The 15,570-nt window shown below is 35.0% G+C and overlaps 1 non-coding gene across 1 annotated transcript; it reads left to right on the top strand.

Moving 5' to 3' along the window:
* The first annotated feature begins 263 nt into the window (after positions 1 to 263).
* On the top strand, positions 264 to 370 carry LOC121213403 (small nucleolar RNA R71). The gene has a single exon (XR_005908785.1). It is a non-coding gene; the product is annotated as a small nucleolar RNA R71 (small nucleolar RNA).
* The last annotated feature ends 15,200 nt before the right edge of the window (positions 371 to 15,570 follow it).

A 15,570-nucleotide genomic window follows, 5' to 3' on the forward strand; every position in this document is an offset into this window, starting at 1 on the left:
GATAGTGGATTGGTGGCTGAACTGCAACATGTTTTAAACCATTAGTAGTAAGGGTATCTACTTCATTCACTTCTGCAAGTCGTCTTCCTGAAGTTGCTTGATTTGTTGGCCACTGGTAGTTGTTATTGGCTATTCTCTCAATGATTTCCTAAGCCTCACTATAAGACTTCGATAAGAGAGCACCATTTACAGAAGCATCTACCACCAACCTTGTGTGTGCGTTGAAACCATTATAAAACATCTCCAACTGGATGCAATGTGGAATCTCGTGATGAGGGCATCTACATAGTAACTCCATGAATCTTTCTTATACCTCGTATAAGGACTCGCCATCCAATTTTTGAAAAGTGGTGATCTCAACTTAGCATTTTTGATACGTGGGAAATACTTTACCAGAAAGCATCTAACTAATTCTTGGCAAGTAGAAATTGAATTGGATGGTGATGAATTAAGCCATACTCGTGCTCAATCTCGCAACGAGTATGGAAACAACTTCAACCTTAATGCATTTTTAGTTACACCAGCTATCTTAAAGGAATCGCTCACCTCCATAAATAATCGAAGGTGAAGATGTGGATCTTCTGTGGGCATTCCATTGAATTGGCCTATTGTTTGAAGCATTTGAAATATCACAGGCTTCAATTCAAAATGTGGCGCCTCGATCTTCGATCTTCTAATTCCTAATTTTAGTTTGTTAAGAAGTGGCACAACATACTGTATTATGAGTCGGTTCTTATCATCAGCAATAAGGATTGGATTTTGAGCATTAGTGACTCTATTCCCTTGAACATCATTTTGATTTTTCAAGGTCCATTTTTTATGGCTTGTCTCTAGGATAATTTTTTTCATCTTCTTTTTCTAAATGTCCGCTCAATTTCAAGGTCTACAAGGAGTAAATCGATGATTCAATCTATGCTCATGATGACCTGAAAAAAAAATCACAAAAAAACTAAAGAATAAAGTAATAATGATAATAAAGGGAAAGAGAAAAATATTAATTAGTAAAGAAAAAAATAAAAATAAAATAAAAACCAAATTGCAAAGAAAAATTTCACAAAAATGATTAAGGCAACAGTCTCTGGCAACGGGGCCAAAAACATGTAACGAGAAATATACATAAGTGTACATAGTCGTTCAAGTAATAAGTAAGTAAAATAAGCTATTGTGTCTACAGGGACTGTATAAGCTTAATCAATTAATTGCAAAATTATAAATTCACAATTTGATGTAAAAACTCAATAATTTGGATGGTGATGATTAAACTAAATAAAATTAATTAGATGCAAAGATTGATCCCTATGTAATTCTAATCTAGATGCAATTTACCTAAATATACGAATGGATGGTTTTAGTAACAAAAAAATCAACATTAAATGGTCTAGGATAATTATATTAATCAATTCAATTTACTTTATCATGCTTAACAATGTTAGGAAATACTTCCACGGCAACTCGATCTTTCATGAGTTTGGAAACCAAATTAAGTCCTTTCGAAGTCTTTTAATTAGTTAAATATGCATTTTACTGATCATATTAACTAACGGTTTCTTATCATTTATGTAAGATCACAGGGACATTTGCATTTGCAACAGTTTAATTACATAAACCTAAAAACTATGCAAGGCAATAGAGCTAACTAAAGATATTATGAACCTCAACTTTGTCGAGTTTAAGGTTCTAAATTGAGCATTGCATTTTTCAATTATGTGTTTACTAGTTGTCGTCTGGTTAGGATCGTTCAGCTAATCTGAGTGCAGCCAATCACATTTGAATGAAATACATCATGATATTAATTGAAAACATGATTGACTGAGGCCTAAACATGTTAAACATGAATAAAATAGATCTTATTGAATTAACATAATCATCCTAGCAAATAGGATTTAAAATATCATTGTTGATGTCAAAAACAATAAACTCAAAGCAAACATAATTCAAAAAAATAACAAGAGGAAAGATTAAACTATATTCAGCTAAGAAACCTTTCAGATCTATTCTGACTGATTCAGTTCAGTAGCCTTTTGGATCGATTTTGACTGATGTGCTCCTCTGTTCTACTTGATACTTCTTTTCCTGAGGAGTTCCTAAGGTGGCCGGCCAAAGAACGCTTTTAACAAAGCTTTTGTGGCTAAAGGATGGGAAGGAGATTGGCGGCTATGCAAGGGAAGGAAAAGGGAAATAAAATGTGGATAAAATGCTAATGAGATAAGAGAAATGAGTTGTGAAGGATAAGGGATGACAAGGTATTTATAGGTGAAGGCAAGGGTTTGAGTTTACTAAAAATAGGTTTAAATTTACTTGCTTCCCTCTCTCATGTGGCCTGCCATGCTTCAAGGAATAAGGGATGACCAAGTCTTCTCCATTTGAATTTCAAATTCAAGCTAAAAATGCCTATAGAGTGGTCGGTTTCAATAGAGAAGTTGTTGGCTTGAATTCTGATTATTTTTCAACTATAAGGACCTTCAATTAATTATCCCAAAACATATTTTGGGTAGCCACCTTTAAGTGTCGAATTTGGGCTCTTAGTTCCCCTTGTTGGATGCTTTTTCAGTCCAAAAACTTATCAGACATGTCCATATTTCATCACTTTCTTTATTGGGTCAAGTAGTCAACCTCATGCCCCAAATTGCATGATCTTGCCGTCCACATGGATAACATGTACATGTCCATATTTTATTTAAATCATGCCTCCAATGGACCTTTTACATAAAGAAAAAAAATACATTAATAAATTAACATGAATTAATATAAAATATGCATGAAAATCATGTAATTAAGCATAATTTCACATACTTTCTAAATTTATGTTTATAATTACTAATTAACTAAAATCTACTTATTTCAATAATCATTGCTTAAGATAAACAAAATTATTAAGTAAAAATGTGGTAAAAATGTATAAAAAAACCCTATATAATTTCAAGTTTAAAAGGGCCTATTTTGGGCTCTATTTTTCTTTTTGTTTTTGGGCCAGATTCAGCCAGTTTGGCATTCTCTTTTTGGGGGTAGTTTGGGCTTGCTAGGTTTGGATTGGGTGTTGGCTTGGTTATGTGAAGAAAAGGGAAAAAAAATAGGTTTTTTTTCATAAATGATATAAAATAAATAAAGAAATACCAAATAGGATAAGGGGATTAATGTTTACCGGAATAGGCAGATGTAACAGTAAAATATCAGTGCAACCAAACCAATTGGTGACACCCATATTTAACACCAAAAATATGAGTTTTTTTAAACACTAAACGAAAAATAAATAATAATTTTTTTTATTGGTGCCGCTGATGTGTTAGCTGGCACCCAAGTTTTTTTTTAAAAAAATAGTAAGCTAAAACGATAAAAAAAAAAGAACTGGTATAATAATTTTTTTCGAGTATTGGAACCTAGGCTTGTGACCGATGGGTCACATCCGCGGCAAGCCGTCAGGCTAATGCCGCCTGTCCAATACCAGAAAAAATTTATCATACCAATTTCTTTTACCTTTTCAATTTTATAAAATATAATAAAAATATTATTTTTCTAAGTATAAAAGGGGATTGGTTTGGTCCCCAACCCCCACACAAAAATTTTAAAGCTGAAAGTCCCCTCTCCCCCATCACCACCAAAGCTGAAAGTCCCTTCCTTTTTTATTTAATTAATATTTTTAATACTAGTTTAATATTTTTAAAGTAGATTATATTTTATTAAGAAGTTAGTGTTTAATTTATTATCTCCGAAAATTAAATAAAAAATATGGTTAATTTTTTTTAGTGTAATTAGTTATATTAGTAGATGTTTGTACTAATTAATTTGTATTTTTTATTTTTTTTATATTACAAACTTTTGGATGATTCTTTCTTTCCTCCCTCTCTACAGCTAAAGATCTCCCAAAAAGAAATCAGGTATTTATTTTTTTGTTATTATTATAATTATTATTAATAGTTTAAAAATAGTCTTAAAAGTTTATTTTTTTTAGAGATGTAGTTATATTATATTTCACATTTTTATTTGTTGATATTATTTTTAAGGTAAATTTAGTTAAAATTAATAATTTAAGTATTAGTATAAAGCATTATTTTTATATTGTTTATTTGTTAAGTCGAATAAGAAAATTTTAAATATTTTTGTAGATATCGATATGAGTTCTTTAATTACTACAGAAGATCACACAGTTAGGACGATCCATTTACTGGTAAGAGAATGCTCTAATGTTATGAGACGCACACTTTTCATTTACCGTGTGGGGGAATGTACCATCAGATTGGAGGATGTCATAATGCAATAAAGGCTCCCCATGGACAGTGATGCAGTAATCGGTAAAAGCGGCATAGCAGATCCTGCGACTCTTTGCTAGGACTTGCTTGGACGCTCTCCTAGTGATGGTACCAATAAATTTATGAGTATAAATTTTTTTGCTAAAGGAAAATTATGAAACATTTTCGGATTATGAACAGCTTATTGGGGGTACTTATGCCAAATTCCAATAATAATATAGTCCACTTGATGTACCTACCCTTACTTAGTAATTTGCAAGGTGCTCGTTCATATAGTTGGGGTTCGGCAGTACTAGCTATGCTATATCGTGAGCTTTTTCGGGTGACAAAGCATAGAACTGTCGATATAAGTGGCTGCCTAATACTGTTACAATCTTGGGCACATGTGTTCCCACTTGTGAATAGGCAAATAAAATTTAAACTTGGGTTAAGATTTTTTTCATGAAAATATTTTCTAATGAGTTTGGTTTATATTTTTAGATGGTATAGTTGTCCGAACATCGGAAAGTCAGAAACACTCATTATATACCAACAAATGATCGAGGGTACGTCATGGATAGGGTAATTTATTTTCAAAAAATTAAACTATATTAATGTCTTGTAAGTTTATTTATTAAATGAAATTGTAATTAGTATTCTAACCATGTGTTTAATTGTGCAGTTCGTGTAGATGTCATATATCATGCTAGATGTTGCTTTCGTCATTCCTCCGTCGGCTAGAGTACATACAACCATGTGGTTTGCCAGCATACCCATTATAAATTTTCAAACAAGGGAGTGGTATGCCAGGATCGAGTGCTTCGTCAATTCGGGTGTAGTCAACATATTCCGGACATTCCTATACAATTGGGAAAAGATATCCATGGAATTGAAAAGAAAGGGAAACATGCAAAGAATTAGGCATTAGAGCATCAACCATATATTGTGTTGTGTAACGCCCGGTTGGAGAGAAGGCCTTATTTAGTGTCATGTTATCTTGATTTCACTCCCTTGAGGGACTACTAGGAGTGGTACGTAAAGAATGGGTTTCCCTACTTATACAATGGTCGATTGATGTTAGTCCCTCCACATATGGAACGACGAGACCCTCTACAACCCCATCCTTGTCAGCAATCTCCTCTACCACCCGAGCCCCAGCCTCAGCCCAGCTTAATTTTACACCTTCGATGTCATACACACACTCAATCGGTAGTTCCTATCATTTAGAGATGGGGGTTAGCCCCAGTCTGAGCCGACACTTTCATTATCATACACACACTCGACTGGTAGTTCCTATCACACGGAGATAGGGAGTTACAGTTTTCCCTCACAGTACTCGGGTTACGCAATAGACCCGGAGATGGGCGGTTGCAGTTCTTCTCAGCAGCCGATCTCACCAATGATGTTTGACATGTTTAACCAATCCCCACCCCAGTACTACACCCCTATGAGAAAATGCATATGACCAATGATTTTTTGAGTATCCTTAGCACACCCCGGGGATCACCTATAGGTGATGACACTATATTTTCGAATAAGACGAACATTGACCATCGGGAGCACTCGCAATGTCAAAGAAGGCCACCATAGGGATACACCCCACGGACAACCTCATTAAACTATAGATTTTGATGGTTTTAATTCAAATAATTTGGTTTATTGTAATGTTTCGTTTATTTTAATTTTGACATATTTTTTTCCAAGCTAAAGTTTATCTTATATTAATGAAATGTTTGAAACAAGTTTATGCAAATATACGTGGCCATCAAGTAGCTAAAGTTCATTCAAATATTTTACATGTTCATTTAAATAATTGAAGTTGATAAAGAAAGAAAATTCAATAAAAAATAGAAATATAATGCAAATATATGTAAATAATTTAAGTTGATACAAGAATGAAAATTTAATACATAAATCACATTCTATTCGGTCGATACGGCTCTGTTGGGTGGTAGCCTCATGCGGGCATTTCTTCGATTATGACATGTTTATCTGCATACGCCATAATGTTTAGTGTCGACCCTTTCCCTTATGTCCATGTCATTTCTTACCTAATGTGGGCGACCTCTGGGCTTCCTACGGAAATTGTGGTCTGGGACCAACTCGAAATTCGGTGGGGGAACTTCCCACATTGACACATCTCATATTGTTGGGAACGCGTTTCCTCAAATATGTAACATGCGTTCTAGTATGTATACCTCATCGATATATTATTTGACATTGATAAAGGCATCAGCGCATGCTGCAACGACATGTACACACGGGAATGAAATTTCTAGAATATCCCAAAATCACATCACTTATTTAGAAGATCAACTTCGTATGACCTAGTCTGGATACCCGGTCAACAACCGGTGGTCTCTGTCACTCGAAATGTTTCATAATGTCGAGAATATAATTGAGTGTTCATGGTTCTCACTTTTCTGCTGTTGACTGCCATTACCTTCTTAACATCCTCGACATACACAAATCCCACATTCATTTGATTTAACAAACCCCATATTCATTTGATTTACTTTTCTAAGCCCCATTCTCGACATTAGTGTGGCCATCCGGTAGAAAGTAACTGAGAATACAGATGCAATTGGGAGATGTTGTGTACACCTCAATATCACGCTAATGGCCTTCACCAGATTGGTGGTCATATGACCATATCTCGAACCGTAATTGAATCTTTGAGCTTATTGCTAGGGCTCCATACTCGAAAACCACTACTATAATGTAGTAGTCATTTGACCATGCATATCAATTTCGAGGTCAGCCCATCTTCGTCTAAATCGATGTGGATCCACTTCATACCCTGAACCATTACAACATGTTATCTGTCATTTGGAAAACTCTAAACATATGGGAAATAAAAATGAGATAGATAATTACCCACATTCACAACTTGTCTTCGCCAATCCACATCTTTTAATTCCTTGTGGAAGTTCACCACAATGTGCCTGATGCAGTAGACAGATCTTCACGGAACACCCGAACACCTAATTCTGAAAACTAGCCCCTTTTTTGTGACAACATATCTCCGCAAGTTCTCCATAAAAAATTGCCACGACTCCAAGTTCTCTCCTTCGACGATGGCAAAGGCTCGGTTCCTATCTTGTGAAACTGCAATGAGAAAGATCTGTTTATATTTCTCATACAACCAGGTCTCATCTACCTACACAAATAGCTTACAGTAGGGAAATGGCCGAATGTAGGGACCAAATGTCTAAAACATACGGTGAAAATTTATTTTTCCCGGATGTAGTTTGTTGCCCTAGTAGTGATAAGGCAATGTCTACAACTCAGCGACAGTCCCTAAAACGTACTCTCACATTATGACAATCAACCATTGGAGTTCATTATCGAAGCATCCTAATCTCCGTACAATTTATCCATGACCATCTGTTAGCCAACCATGTCTTCTAATATGAGACTTAGCAGTGAAATCGTTTTTGCATTTCGTTAATCAGCACCGATACAGTAATTGTGGGGTCATCTTTAACTATTGCCAATATGCAGTTGTAGATAGTTTTTGAGTCAAGCTTTCGGTGGTCCCGTGTCATACGAGCATAAGTGCATGTATGAGGGCTAACATATTTTCGTATCTCCCACTTCTGAGACCTTTTAATAAATGCAACTCGTGCCCGCCACTTGTACCCTTCTATCAACTTCCAACATTCACCAACATAGATCGTCAATTTAGAGTCAGCCACCCTGTAGTCGATGGAAACCTTCAAACTATAGTGTTTGATGGCATCGACACACTTATCTTTTCTCACGAATCTTTGACCCACGAACAACTCTTCCGATTCAAGATATTCTAACATCAGGTGATAAGGTATGATGTCCAAGTACTCGGGAACTTGGAAACATGCACCGCATCAGGATTGACGACCGATATATGGGCCCCGGGATCATTTCGTATGATGATGCCATGACTCAAGTTTCTGACCGAAGGGGCATGATCATTTGCACCATCCAGTCTTTTCTTGTCGATATTATCTGGGACATCATCTAAACCGGGGTCACTAAAATCTTCAACTTCATGATCAGAACAATCATTATTATTGGATCAATCTTCACCAAGCGCATTAGTTTCAATAACAACTGGATGTATCTATAATCCACCACCATACTGATTTGAACATCCAACATTGAGATCGATGTCAAACCCGTGCACAGACAACTACGCAAGTCTTCAACTCTATATTGTTGACTTAAATGTGTTACACTTTCAACGGGTTTTGCATCTTCTAACTCAGCAAATAATTGAATCAGTTCAGTGTTCAACCCCCTAGTAGGCAATACAATGCGACCATTGTTTCAACATCATTATCGTCCAGAAGTTCCATCTCAGTAAATTGATAGGATTTGAAGAAACTGGAAATTTGTAGAATAGTTTCGTCATCTTCCTTCCACAATGCTGAGAAATTTTTTCACTGACCTTCTCTTTCATATCATTCTGATGGACACATTCTTATCGAATCTCATCCCAATTTTTTGATGAGTTTCAAAAATACAACCAACGATTGTTTTTAAAATAACACCATCAAAATGAATTGCTGCAAAAAAAATTGATTCTCTATTTTTTTTAAACTACAAAAACAAAATAAAATAACTTATTTAAATAAAAATAAAAAAATATAATAATTAAACGATAGAAAATAAAATAAATTGTAATATAAAAAAAATTAAAATGGCAAAACAATTAGTGAAGAAACTAATTGGCAAGGGGAAGAACTTCAAATTATTATTTTTTTTCTAATTGCAATGGATGTGTGGGGTTTGGAGATCAAACCAACCCCCTTTTATAATAAATAATAATATAATAATCAAATATTTATTAACGGTTTAAAAAAACTGGTATAATAAATTTTTCAAATCACATCCGCGGCATGCCATCAGGTTAGTATCGTTGATCTGTCAGGCAAGACGTGTCTGACTGCTTGACGTAGACATGACCCAGTTATGGGCCTGATTTTCGATACTTGAAAAAAAATTATTATACTAGTGTTTTTTACCGTTTCAGATTTAAAAAAATTTTAAAATATTTGAGTGTCACCTGACACATCGGCCGCACCAATAAATAAATTGTTTTTTATTTTTTATCATTTTAGCTAAAAATTTTAAAATATTTGGGTGCCACCTAACACATCGGTGGCACCAATAAAATATTATTATTATTTTCATTTTTTCATATACTATTTTAAAAATTGTATTTTTTGGTGTTAAATACGGGTGCCGTCGATTGGTCAGGCTACACCTAAAAAATAATTTTTTTTAAATTAAAGTGGTGTTGTCGACTGGTCAAGTGGCACCGATATATCATTGTTGCATTTGCTTACTCTCGTAAATATTAATCCCCGTATCCTATTTTGGTATTTATTTATTTTATATTATTTATGAAAAAACCAAAAAAAATAGTAGCACTGAACATGGCGTGCCTACGCTATGATTGAAATTCGATTTTTGGATGAAAAATGACAGCTTCCACCAACGTTCCTAGGAAACAACACGTTAAAAGGGAGTAAATAACAATCTTTCTTTTTTCTTTCAACATAAATTAAACTAAATTCAAAATTAAATAAATTGAAATAAATATGGGTTGCCTCCTAAAAAGCGCTTTTGTTTAACGTCATTAGCTCGACAACATGAAAATTTATTTGTTCGGCTCCACAAGAATTAATTCTTTCACCAAATGCACTTGGAAGTTCTCGTAAAAATGTTTCAACCTTTGCCAATTGACCCTGAAGCATTTTTCAAACTCCTCGCTCTTAATTTTCACTGCACGGTGAGGAAACCATTGAGTAATAATAAAAGAACCTAGCCATTTGGTTCAAAGTATACCTGCAAAATCCTTAGTGTAGGATCGTAAAGCAACACCCTTTGTCCAACTAAAAATTATTTACGAGATATCTTCTATTCATGAAACACCATTGTTTTGTCTTTATAAATTTGGAAATTTTCATATGCATCATGCCAGATCTCTTCGAGGTCTTGAATGTGTATTTTTTTATATTCACCTGCGGCACCCAACTCCATGTTGCATTGTTTGATAGCCCAATATGCCTTGTCTTCCAGCTCTACCGGAAGATGATATAGCTTACCGAATACGAATCGGTAAGGTGACATGCCTATAAGTCCTTTGTAAGCCATGTAATATTGTAACACCCCTGACCGTACCCGTCGTCTGAACAGGGTTTCAGAGTATTACCAGAACATTCAGAATATTTTTCCATTAATCTACGTAAATTACTATTCATTTCTCGAGATCATCCATAACGTTCCTAGATCGAGCCCTCGAGGCCCAATACGAGCATTACAATCGAATCGGGACTTAATCCGAACCTCTAAGAATTATTCTCGAAATTACAAAATTTTTCCAACGTGCAAGGCTCACAAGCCCATGTGGTCTAAGGGACATGCCCGTGTAACCCTGGGACACGCTCGCACCAGAGTCCGTGTTTGACCTCGTGTAACTCTCTGACTTCCACATACGGTCATGCCACACGCCCATGTGTTAGGTCGTGTGGTTAATTAATTCAATTCAAACTTAGGTGCAGGTTTCACACGGCCAAGATACACGCCCGTGTTCTAGGTTGTGTGGCACACACGGCTGAGACACACGCCCGTGTCTCTGCCTGTGTGCCCAATTCTGAGCATTCTATTTCTAAAAATTAAGGTGCAAAGGAAACACGGCCTAACCACATGCCCATGTTACCAGGCCGTGTGTCACACACGGTCTAGACACACGCCGGTGTGTCTGACTATGTGGACAAGATGAAGCCATTTCTAGCTTCATTTCTCACCCAAAATTTCACCCAAGACCTGAACTTGAAACACAACCAATACCAACCATATCAAGCATTCAACTAAAGCAAATTTCATCATTCACAAGGCATATCACTACAAGCATACATGATCACAACCTTACCTTAGTATAACTTGGGCATTAACATCATTTGATCACATATACATAACATATCACATATGAATATATCATCATAACCCACTTAATCATACTAAAATAAACCATTACTAGTCATTCCAATGGCTAGGTTACAAAACATCATTTTTAAACAACTATTAGCCAAGTTGTCCTATACATGCCATTATACCAAAATGATTTTACTAAGTAAACCCAAAATGACTAGTTGATAGTGTAACGATGGTCCTACGATCTTCCAACCTTCACGAGCTTCCAAGCACTATAAAATAGGGGAAAATAAAATAAAGTAAGCATTATATACTTAGTAAGTTCGTATAACGGAAAGTAAACTTACCAATCCTATTTATTAAATCTAGGCATACAATGTTATGTTTTCATCCATTTGGCTAAATTGCCTAATCACATACATTCAATCAAAAATTTTAGTCACCAAAATCTTCATATCAATCAAGTAACATAGATGAGCTCATCAAGCAATATTCTTTCAAGTCATTATCATTTCATCTCAAGATTTTCATGTCATGTCAAGAGTTATATGTCCATTGAATCATTGAATTCCGATGGATGCTCAAGTAGTACACTCGAAGTGTACAATTCAATAATCTTTCAATTCCTTATTCAAGGGTACCCCTTAGGGCACTTAACCAAGAAACACTCTTTCGATCCACATATCGTATAATAGGATTACCAATCCAGGCTAAATCCTTTATATAACGTATGCTCAGAGGAGCTCGATTAGGATTACTAGTCCAGGCTAAACCCTAATCATAACGTATACTCGAGAGGTATTATATCAGGATTACCCATCCGAGCTAAATCCTTTCTATAATAGGGTCAATGGGATTACTCATCCGAGCTAAATCCTGACCGCAACAAATGCAGGACCTTATTAGTTAGGGAAAACGCATATAATCATCGGATTCACATTCAATCGGAACTTAACCCTTTTTCACCATTTCAAGCATGTATCATTTTTCCATCATAGCATACAATTTAAGCACATCAACATAAATCACATTACATACAAACTCAACATTCAATTAACATAATTACATACCCGATTAAGTTACACGAACTTACCTCGACACTTGTTCGCGTTAGAAATCTACTAATTCAAAGCCTTTCCTTTTCCTCGATCTAACCTCGAATTAGTGTTGTCTAAATCTATATAAATGAATTTAACCATAAATTTCACACATTTCATATTTAAATGGACTCAATTTACGTCCTAGGAAAAATTACCATTTTCCCCTAACTTTTCCATAAATTCTGATTTTGTCCCGAGGCCTAGAAAATGAAAGTTGTGAAAATTACTCCTTATTCCAAGCCTAACCAAAGCCCCATTACAAATTTTCCAACATGTTTATTCATAAAATTTTAGAATTTTTTCATCAAATTTTACATCTTTTCATTTTAGTCCCTAAATCATGTTTTCATCAAAAATCACTTTGTAAAAGTTGTTCATCTATCAATAATCTTTCATTTTATACCATAAATTTCTAATTTCCAGCATATACATCCATGACCCATTTTCATACCTTGATAACTTTTCAAATTAATCCCTCAAATAGAGAGATTAAGCTATCTCGATTTCAAAAATGCCAAAATTACTAAAAATGAGACAAAGAAACTTACTCAATTAGGCCTTGAAAGTTTCTTTTCTCTCTCCTAGGGTTTCCATGTGTTTTAGGTTGAAGATGACATAAAATAAGATTATTTTTTTATCATCTTTTTAATTAATTAAGTATTTTGCAATTTTTAATTTAGTCATTGCCCTTTTTCTATATTTCCATGGATGAGCCAGCAAGAAAAATCTATATACTTTTCTTAATGGTCTAATTATCATATAAGGACCTCTAGTTTTGAATTCCATAGCTATTTGATCCTTATAGCTACTAGAATTTATAGCTACTAGAATTTAACTTTCACATTTCATATGATTTAGTCTTTCTCGTAATTAAATATTTAATCAATAAAATTTTCATGTCAAAATTTTTACACGACATGCCTATTATAATACAAACCATATAATGAAATAAAAATAAACCTTATTTTTGGGTCAGATTTGTGGTCTCGAAACCATTGTTCCGATTTTACTAAAAAACGGGCTATTACAACTCTCCCCCTTAGGGATTTTTGTACTCGAAAATCTTACCAGTAATAAGATTCGGGTATTGTTTCCTCACTGTGTCCTCCAGCTCCTAGGTAGCCTCTTCTATACCGTGTCTTTGCCAAAGAACTTTTACTAAAGCTATCTTTTTATTTCATAACTCTTTTGTTTCCCGAGTTAAGATTTTGATTGGTTCTTCACCATATGTAATATCAGGCTAAATCTCTACCTCTGTCGGAGAGATAACATGTGAAAGATCGGATCAATACCGCTGTAGCATAAACACATGAAAAACATTATGAATCCGATCAAGCTCTGGTGGCAAACTAACTGATATGCAACCGGTCCAATTCTTTTCGTAATCTCATATGGTCTAATAAACCGTGGACTCAGTTTTCTTTTACGACCAAACCGGAGATCTTTCTTCCAAGGTGACACTTTCAAGAATACTTTGTGACCGACTTGAAATTCTATTTCTTTTCGCCTCAAACCAGCATAAGACTTTTGACGATCAAAGCCTTCTTTCAAGCTGTATCGAATTACTTTCACTTTTTCCTCGGTCCATGTAACTTTTTCTCACTGAGTGCTGCCCAGTATAATGGAGTTCTACATTTGCATTCATACAAGGCTTCATACGGTGTCATTTTAAAACTAAACTGATAACTGTTATTATAAGCAAATTCAACCAAAGGCAAATACCTTTCCCAGTTACCTTCAAACTCAAGTATAGAACACCGAAGCATATCTTCAAAGATCTGTATTACCCGTTCAGATTGACCATCTGTCTAGGGATGAAATGCAGTACTAAAGTGTAACTGAGTACCTAGAGCTTTTTTCAATTTACTCTACAATCGAGATGTAAACGGAGGATCCTATCTAAAATAATAGAGACAAGCACTCCATGCAATCTGACAATCTCAGAAACGTATAATTCAGCCAATCTATCCAAGGAATAATCCATACGTATTGGAATAAAGTATGAAGACTTTGTCAGCTGATCAAAAATTACCCAAATGACATCTTTCTTCCTTGGAGACAAGGGTAATCCCGTTACAAAGTCCATAGTAATTCTTTCCCATTTCAATTCTAGTATCATAATTGGCTGTAATAGTCCAGAAGGTAACCGATGTTCAGCTTTTACTTGTTGACATATCAAACACTTAGATATGAACTCAGAAATATCTCGTTCAATTCTCAGCCACCAGTACATCTTTTTCAAATCATTATACATTTTATTACTACCAGGATGTACAGACATGTTACCATGGTGAGCTTTATTCAAAATCTTCTGTATCAATTCTGAACTTTTCGGTACACATACTCTACCTCTAAATAACAAACAACCATCAACCCTAATCTGAAATTCTAAGTCAGGAGTCGATTCACTTTGTACCCGTCTTGCTTGCAGCTTACTATCATTTTTCTGAGCTTCAAAGATTTGTTGCAAAAACATTGGTCTAGCTTTTAACTCGGCTATGGTTGAACCATCATTAGACAACGATAATCGGGCATTCATTTCTCACAGAGTATACAAGGATTTTCTGCTCAAAGTATCTACCACTACATTGGCTTTCCCCGGATGGTAGTCAATAATAAGATCATAATCTTTCAATAACTCAAGCCATATGCGCTGTCTCAAATTCAAATCTTTCTATGACATCAAGTATTTCAGACTTTTATGATCGGTGAATATGACATTTTTCACCAAACAAGTAATGCCGCCAAATATTCAATGCAAACACTATAGCCGCCAATTTAAAATCATGTGTCGAGTAGTTCTTTTCATGTGGCTTTAGTTATCATGAAGCATAGGCTACTACCTTACCTTCTTACATCAAAACACTGCCTAAACCATTCAATGATGCATCACTGTAAACTGTAAACACACGCCTGTGTCTCTGCTCGTGTGCCTAATTTTAAACATTCTATTTCTCAAAATTAAGGTGCAGAAGACACACAACCTAACCACATGCCCATGTTACCAGGCCGTGTGTCACACACGGTCTAGACATACGCCGGCGTGTCTGCCCTTGTAGAAAAAATGGAGCCATTTTTAGCTTCATTTCTCACCCAAAATTTCACCCAAGACCTGCACTTGAAACATACAACCAATACCAACAATACCAAGCATTCAACTTAAGAAAATTTCATCATTCACAAGGCATATCACTCCAAGCATACATGATCACAACCTTACCTTAGTATAACTTAGGCATTAACATCATTTGATCACATATACATAACATATCACATATGAATATATCATTATAACCCACTTAATCATACTAAAATAAACCATT

The sequence above is a fragment of the Gossypium hirsutum genome, chromosome A13 (genome assembly GCF_007990345.1).
Source record: "Gossypium hirsutum isolate 1008001.06 chromosome A13, Gossypium_hirsutum_v2.1, whole genome shotgun sequence".
In the NCBI taxonomy this organism is placed as follows: Eukaryota; Viridiplantae; Streptophyta; class Magnoliopsida; order Malvales; family Malvaceae; genus Gossypium; species Gossypium hirsutum.